Below are 7,827 nucleotides of genomic sequence, written 5' to 3'. Positions count from 1 at the left end.
GTTCGGTCCTTTTAGGAGCCGTGGTGCCCATGGGTGGCACCAGGACAAAGCCTTGTCTCAAGGGCTGACTTTCAGTAGATCGCAGCGAGGAAGCTGCTCTACTACTTACGAAACCCCGAGCGAGAACCAGGTCGTTTACGAATGATTTGGCACCCAGCTTCCCCGCGAGCATGCTGTCGAGCGACTGAGGAGAGGGCCACCGAACGCTTGCGGCGGCACCTCGATCCAGGGTCTTACGGCATTCCGCACCGGGCAGGAGTCCACCCGGCTATGATAGGCCAACCGAAGATCCGGGCGCAACAGTATCGTCGCGTCTAGGGGGGATTCGGACTTAGAGGCGTTCAGTCATAATCCCTCAGATGGTAGCGTCGCACCATTGGCTCCTAAGCCAAGCGCACGCGCCAAATGTCTGACCCTGCGGTTCCTCTCGTACTGAGCAGGATTACTATTGCGACGACACAGCATCAGTAGGGTAAAACTAGCCTGTCTCACGACGGTCTAAACCCAGCTCACGTTCCCTATTAGTGGGTGAACAATCCAACGCTTGGGGAATTCTGCTTCACAATGATAGGAAGAGCCGACATCGAAGGATCAAAAAGCAACGTCGCTAAGAACGCTTGGCCGCCACAAGCCAGTTAACCCTGTGGTAACTTTTCTGACACCTCTTGCTTAAAACCCAAAAAGTCAAAAGGATCGTGAGGCCCCGCTTTCATGGTCTGTACTCGTACTGAAAATCAAGATCAAGCGAGCTTTTGCCCTTCTGCTCCACGGGAGGTTTCTGTCCTCCCTGAGCTCGCCTTAGGACACCTGCGTTACCGTTTGACAGGTGTACCGCCCCAGTCAAACTCCTCACCAGACACTGTCCCCGGAGCTGGTCTTGCCCAGCACCACGAACGGTGTTCGGGCGCCAGAGGCACTTGGAGCCAGAAGCGAGAGCCCCCCGTGGGGCTCGCCTCCCCGCCTCACCGGGTAAGTGAAAAAACGATCAGAGTAGTGGTATTTCACTGCCGGCACCCAGAGCCACGAGGGACGAGCACCTCCCACTTATCCTACACCTCTCATGCCTTTTCACCGTGCCAGGATAGAGTCAAGCTCAACAGGGTCTTCTTTCCCCGCTGATTCCGCCAAGCCCGTTCCCTTGGCTGTGGTTTCACTGGATAGTAGATAGGGACAGTGGGAATCTCGTTCATCCATTCATGCGCGTCACTAATTAGATGACGAGACATTTGGCTATTCTTCTTCTAGTTCCCCGTATGGTGTTTGGGTCGGGTACCCGTTTGGTGAGGTAAAATATTCGGATGTTTGTTAAAGAGATTGTGATGCCACCGCCACGAAGCCGTTCGGCAGGCGCCCCATCTGCGACCTCGCCACCACCAAGCGACGGAGCCGATCCCGTGTCCCCCTCACCTCACATGAACACACCCGCACGCATTTTCCCCCACCCATAGAGCTGGAAGGGGAGGTAACCTGATCGACCGGTTTTTATCCGAGAAGCCCTTATCGGGATTGACTTTCACGGTTTCCGGCGACCAGGGAATTGGACGTCCTCCCCCCGACGCTACTTTGCACCGCGGCGCTGCGACCGGCCTTAAGATGGTATGGTCGCGGCGAAGGGCATTCGGCCACCGCGGTTGAAACGCATCCCCCCCACACACACCCCCACGGGTCGACGAGACAGGCAGAGGAGGGACGGGGCGGCATAATTTAGGGTGCGCAATGGATAGGGCAGGTGGTGGGGACATGCGGAGGCTCCGCGCTTAACTTCCGCAGCGGGCCGTGGTGATGGACGCCGCTGCATGGTGCGCAGGAGCACGGCGCCATGCATGAGAAGGAGATAAATTGGAATCGGCGCCGCAGCACATCCGATTAGCATATCAAAGGCGCATGGAACCGCCGTGCACGTGCTAGCGGGCGCGAGCCCATTGTTAAGGAAAAACTGAGGGCCGCCATCCCGCTCGGAGCCGCATCCCTTTGATGTAGAGAGGATAAAAAGGGGGCGCAAAGGGGAAATCGCTCTCTCACTCCAGCGCCAGGCGACAAGACGTTCTCGACCCGAACGTCCGTGAGACGCATCGAGGTACGCTTTGAGTACGGGATCAACGAACCGCCGTGGGCACCTACCAGTGAGTAAGGAGGGGAAGTAGGATCATAACCGATAAATAGGGAATAGGTACAGGGGTGGTAGAATAGGCCAGCCTCGTCGACCCATACTGACTCCACAACCAGTCCCAGGTAGCAAGCAATAAATCCTTAATAGCTGACCGGGTCTCCGTGTGATCTCACTGAGAGGTGGGAACGCGTGTGGTGCGGTGTACACAGCGGCTCGCCACGTGGGAGCGTTGCGTAGAGCGGCGCACGAGTGGGTGTCGCGTGTGTGCAGGTGTGTGCGCTCGTAGTGTGGGGGAAGGGGTCGGTGCGTCTGCAGGTCCCCGCTCCATCTATTGCCGCAGGGACTCGTGCAGTGTGAGGGCAGCGTCATTCGCCCTCCGACCCCTGACCCCCGTTTAATAGCGCGTGATTCGTGGAGAGACAACGCAGCGTTTGCAGGTGAACGAGAGCGGGCGGCGAGCTATGCCTCTCACACGAGCTCGCGGAGGGACGAACCAGGGAGGAGAGCCGTCGGGCGATGAGCCCAGCGATGGCAGCAGCTGCTCGCAGAGCAGCGAGGGGTCGGCGCACGGTGGAGCCGCTGCCATAGGCACGGAGCAGGGAGGGACTTCGGGGACCAGCGGCCCCAACAACTTGGTGTCAGAAGTCGTACGAACCCTCACATCTTTGCGGGAAGGTGGCGCGCTACTCCACGCAAAGGTAAGGCATGTGTTCACCGGCCAGGGGACCCCTACATGGAAAGTGTTTTCCCGCAATATCATAGGGGCTAAAGAGCTTAACGGCTGGTCGGACGCGCATGCGTTACGACAACTTACGTTGAACCTAGACGGGCGGGCAGCCGACTTTGTGGAGTCACTACCCGAAAGCACGCAAACCCAACTAGAAGAAATAATGCGTAGATTAGACCTGCGTTTCGGCACGCGCAACGTGATACGGGCAAAGACGGCCTTAGAGGCGCGCCGACGCCAACCCGGTGAGGACTTCCGAGACTACGCCGAGGACGTGCGAGGAATCTGACGGAGATCAGATCATTTTTGGGGCTCGCCACATATTATCGTCGATTTGTAAAGGGATTCAGCGAGATTGCACGCCCCCTCACCCAACTCACCTCCCATAAGCATCCCTATCAGTGGACGGAGGCCTGCCAGACGGCCTTCACCACTCTCAAAGACCACCTCACCCACGCCCCCACCCTCGCTTTCCCCGATTTTACCACCGATTTTATTTTGGACACCGAAGCCTGCAGCAGCGGGCCGGGCGCGGTGTTGTCACAGGTACAGGATGGGACGGAACGAGTCAATTCGTACGCCAGCCGGACCTTGAGTGGGGCCGAACTGAACTATTGCGTGACCCGCCAAGAGTTGCACGCCGTGATTTTCGCATGTAAGCAGTTCCGGCCGTATTTGTACGGCAGGAAATGTCGCGTACGCACTGACCATTATGCTCTGCAGTTTCTTCTTACATTCAAGGAGCCGCAGTTGCAGGAGTACAACTTGCAAATCGAGTATCGGCTGGCCAGACGCATGCAAACGCGGATGACTTGTCGAGGCGGCCCACGGTGTACGCCGAGACAAGGCCTGCCCGTGTTTCACGGGGGGACGCTGCCGGCAGGCAACGGACCCCCGAGGGGCCGCGGCCACTGACCCCCCCCCCAGCGAGAGAGAGTGCAGTGTGCGCCACAGAGACTCTCACAGGTGGCACCGAGGATCCCGTCGACCGCCCGGCAAGCGTGGGACCCACGTCTCAGCTGCTCGTCGTTCAGGTCTTCCCGGGCCTGAACGACGAGCAGCTGAGACAGACCCAGCAGCGGGATCCCGATCTGGCGGCAGTGGAGGCGGCACTGCGGGAGGAAAAGAGCGCCCTACCAGGACCCTGGAGCGGTTTGTATGCCCGGTTGTGTGTGCAGAACGGAGTGGTACGGGAGTTAACCGAGGCCGGCCAGCCGGGGTGCATCTGTGTTCCTGCCCAGGTGCGACCCCAGCTGCTACGGCTGGTGCATGACCACCCACTCGGGGGCCACGATGGGGAACGACGCACTCGAGAGACCCTGCGTCGCCAGTATCTCTGGCCCAAATTGGCACAAGACGTGGCGGCCTGGGTACAGGGCTGCCGCGCCTGTCAGCAGTGCGGGCCGAAACCGGCACGATACCAGGTACCCCTAAGGCCGTTCCGCGTCAGCCGCACGAATCAGCTGGTCGGGATCGACCTACAGGGGCCATTCCCGCGATCCCATCGAGGCAACCGGTATATCCTAGTCGCAGTAGAGTATTTGACCCGCTACCCTGTGGCAGTGGCCATCCCTGATAAAACGGCCTTGGTGGTGGCCCGGGCATTTGTGGAACATTACGTACTTAAGCACGGGATCCCAGAACGAGTCCTCACCGACCAGGGTAGCGAGTTCGAGGCCGAGCTGTTCCAGGCACTGTGCCGAGAATTCGGTATCCAGAAGGACCGAACCACAGCGTACCACCCCCAAGCGAACGGTATGGTAGAGCGCATGAATCAGACCCTAGCGGGGAAACTCAAACGTATGGCGGCTGCAAATCAACGGGATTGGGATGAACACCTCCCCTACGCCCTTTTCGCCTACGCCACCACCGTACACACGTCGACGGGACAAACCCCGTTTTTAATGATGTTCGGCCGTGAGTCTCGTTTACCCGCAGATCTGCTATTCGGCGTTCCTTCCCCCCAGCCAGAGGAGGGAAGCCGCCCCGTGGAACACCTGTTGGAGACCCTGCGAGAAGCCCGAGGCCGAGCATACCCGCAAGGGGAAGCCGTGCATCGGCGGCAGGAACAGGGCACCCGACCCCGCATGGAACCCCCCTTATTCTTGACAGGCGCTAAGGTATGGCTACACACCCCTCGCGTCGGGGCCAGGCAGGTGGGGAAACTGACGACTTACTGGCTGGGACCCTGGACCGTGGTGCGGCAGATCTCCCCCTGGACGGTACTAATTTATGGCGGGGAGAGGGGTCGAGAGACGGTGGTCAACGTCCGCCGCTTAAAACCGTGGAAAGCGGCCCCGGCGAGAGAGAACCCCGTCACCCGAAGGCCCCGAAATCCCAGAGTACCCGCACCCCTCGTGTTGGGGGGCCTCGCACACTACATGGGCCCCGCCGGGCCCCTGAGACGCCCCGATCCAGTCAGGAGACCGCGCGGACGACGGCTCCTAAACCCTTCTGCTGCTGAGTTTGTGCCCCAGCCCGCAGGTACCGAGGGACAGGGAGAGCCGCTGGAGTGGAGGAGGAGGCCGCCGCAGGAGCTACAGAGGACGGAGCCACCCGCCCCAAGACCAGCCACAAGGTCCGGACGGATCCCCCGGACCCCGCAGCGTTTCCTCGTGGGCGCGGCCCAAGCAAGGTGCTCCAATCAATCCGGGACGGGGACTGGCACCTCGGGGGGCTATGTGATGCCGCCGCCACGAAGCCGTTCGGCAGGCGCCCCATCTGCGACCTCGCCACCACCAAGCGACGGAGCCGACCCCGAGTCCCCCTCACCTCACCTCACATGAACACACCCGCACGCATTTTCCCCCACCCATAGAGCTGGAAGGGGAGATCACCTGATCGACCGGTTTTTATCCGAGAAGCCCTTATGGGGATTGACTTTCACGGTTTCCGGCGAGCAGGGAATTGGACGACCTCCCCCCGACGCTACTTTGCACCGCGGCGCTGCGACCGGCCTTAAGATGGTATGGTCGCGGCGAAGGGCATTCGGCCACCGCGGTTGAAACGCATCCCCCCCACACACACCCCCACGGGTCGACGAGACAGGCAGAGGAGGGACGGGGCGGCATAGTTTAGGGTGCGCAATGGATAGGGCAGGTGGTGGGGACATGCGGAGGCTCTGCGCTTAACTTCCGCAGCGGGCCGTGGTGATGGACGCCGCTGCATGGTGCGCAGGAGCACGGCGCCATGCATGAGAAGGAGATTAATTGGAATCGGCGCCGCAGCACATCCGATTAGCATATCAAAGGCGCCCGGAACCGCCGTGCACGTGCTAGCGGGCGCGAGCCCATTGTTAAGGAAAAACTGAGGGCCACCATCCCGCTCGGAGCCGCATCCCTTTGATGTAGAGAGGATAAAAAGGGGGCGCAAAGGGGAAATCGCTCTCTCACTCCAGTGCCAGGCGACAAGACGCTCTCGAGTCCAGCGACCCGATCGTCCGTGAGACGCATCGAGGTACGCTGTGAGTACGGGATCAACGAACCGCCGTGGGCACCTACCAGTGAGTAAGGAGGGGAAGTAGGATCATAGCCGATAAAAAGGGAATAAGTACAGGGGTGGTAGAATAGGCCAGCCTCGTCGACCCATACTGACTCCACAACCAGTCCCAGGTAGCAAGCAATAAATCCTTAATAGCTGACCGGGTCTCCGTGTGATCTCGCTGAGAGGTGGGAATGCGTGTGGTGCGGTGTACACAGCGGCTCGCCGCGTGGGAGCATTGCGTAGAGCGGCGCACGTGTGGGTGTCGCGTGTGTGCAGGTGTGTGCGCTCGTAGTGTGGGGGAAGGGGTCGGTGCGTCCGCAGGTCCCCGCTCCGTCTATCGCCGCAGGGACTCGCGCAGTGTGAGGGCAGCGTCATTCGCCCTCCGACCCCTGACCCCCGTTTAATAGCGCGTGATTCGTGGAGAGACAACGCAGCGTTTGCAGGTGAACGAGAGCGGGCGGCGAGCTATGCCTCTCACACGAGCTCGCGGAGGGACGAACCAGGGAGGAGAGCCGTCGGGCGATGAGCCCAGCGACGGCAGCAGCTGCTCGCAGAGCAGCGAGGGGTCGGCGCACGGCGGAGCCCCTGCCATAGGCACGGAGCAGGGAGGGACTTCGGGGACCAGCGGCCCCAACAAGATGGATCTGCTGCCTACCCTAAAGGGTAGGCCGCGACTAGGCAGGGTTCCATCATAACCTTCCATTGATTTTACCTCTAATTATCCTTTTGTCCAGGAACGCCATATCCTTACCGAACCTTCCATCACTTTGATCATTGCCAATTTTACCCATGTGTAATGCGGGCGTAAACGGCCTCGCGGATATGACGTCACGGGGGGAGGGGTTAGGTCACGTGAGAGAGAGGGGTAAGGTCTTAAGGGAGAGAACTGGAAGAGACGGGAGGAGAGTTGGGAATAGAGACAGAGAGAGAGGCCACGCAGGGCGGAGAGTGGAGAGTGGCGAGATCGCCACACGGTGAGACTCGGCACCGTCGGCCAGCGGTGACCGAGCACGGAGGAACGGGGAGCAGCGGTGGAACTGCAGTGAGAGCAGCCGGAGGACTGCACAAAGGGAACCTGCAGCGGAGCTGCATCGGGGTGAAGAAAGGCTACGGGAGCGACGGCAGCTGTCGAGCTGCCAAGCGGGGAGGCTCTGAGCGAGGGCCGTGTGGGACAAGTGTAAAGAACCCAATAAAGGACAACGGAGACAGACACAGTGAAAGAGTCCTTTATTACACATGCGTTAGATAATCCCACCTTTTTTGTTACTATGTTGCTAAGAGCGCACCAACCCCCACGGGCAGATATAATTAATGCTTCTGTTCTTATTACTTTGTTTGGATATATTGTTTCGAGATATGTTTGCATCCTTTTGTCGGTAGCGTATTTTTTAACTTTGAAATGGTATGTTTGAGCTAATGAACGAGATTCCCAGGGTATTGATACATCAATGACCAGAACATCAGTATCGTTTACTAAAATTACATCCGGTTTTGCTTTGTTGGTGTC

General features: G+C 59.5%; 1 pseudogene; it reads right to left on the bottom strand.

Annotated features, from left to right (window-relative positions):
* Window positions 1–46: 46 nt before the first annotated feature.
* Window positions 47–1,122, bottom strand: LOC144943373 (28S ribosomal RNA; annotated as a pseudogene).
* Between the last annotated feature and the right edge of the window lie 6,705 nt (window positions 1,123–7,827).

This window comes from Lampetra fluviatilis, chromosome 30, assembly GCF_964198595.1.
Source record: "Lampetra fluviatilis chromosome 30, kcLamFluv1.1, whole genome shotgun sequence".
In the NCBI taxonomy this organism is placed as follows: Eukaryota; Metazoa; Chordata; class Hyperoartia; order Petromyzontiformes; family Petromyzontidae; genus Lampetra; species Lampetra fluviatilis.
Note: the sequence above shows the minus strand (reverse complement) of the source record. Positions and strands in the feature narration are given on the sequence as shown.